This window comes from Nannospalax galili, unplaced genomic scaffold, assembly GCF_000622305.1.
Source record: "Nannospalax galili isolate Female #2095 unplaced genomic scaffold, S.galili_v1.0 scaffold7736, whole genome shotgun sequence".
Classification (NCBI taxonomy): Eukaryota; Metazoa; Chordata; class Mammalia; order Rodentia; family Spalacidae; genus Nannospalax; species Nannospalax galili.
The window spans coordinates 1-341 of NW_008336891.1; positions in this window are offsets into that span (position 1 = coordinate 1).

Sequence of the window (341 nt, forward strand, 5' to 3'; positions counted from 1 at the left end):
ATACTCTATTACATTTGAAAAGAAATGGATATCTAAAATCATGGGAATCACTAAAGCTAAACCGAGAAGAGATCAACAACTTAAACAGAACCATAATATATAACAAAATTGGAAGAGTAATACAAAGCCTCCTGACTGAAAAAAGTCCAGACCAAGATGAATTCACAGCAGAATTCTACCAAACCGTTAAACAAGTTCAACAACCAATACTACTTAAATTGTTCAAAATGATAGAAACAGCAGGATAACTCCCAAATTCCTTCTATGAAGCCAGCATCACTCTCATACCAAAACCAGGTAAAGATACAACCAAAAAAGAAAACTATAGACCCATATCTTTA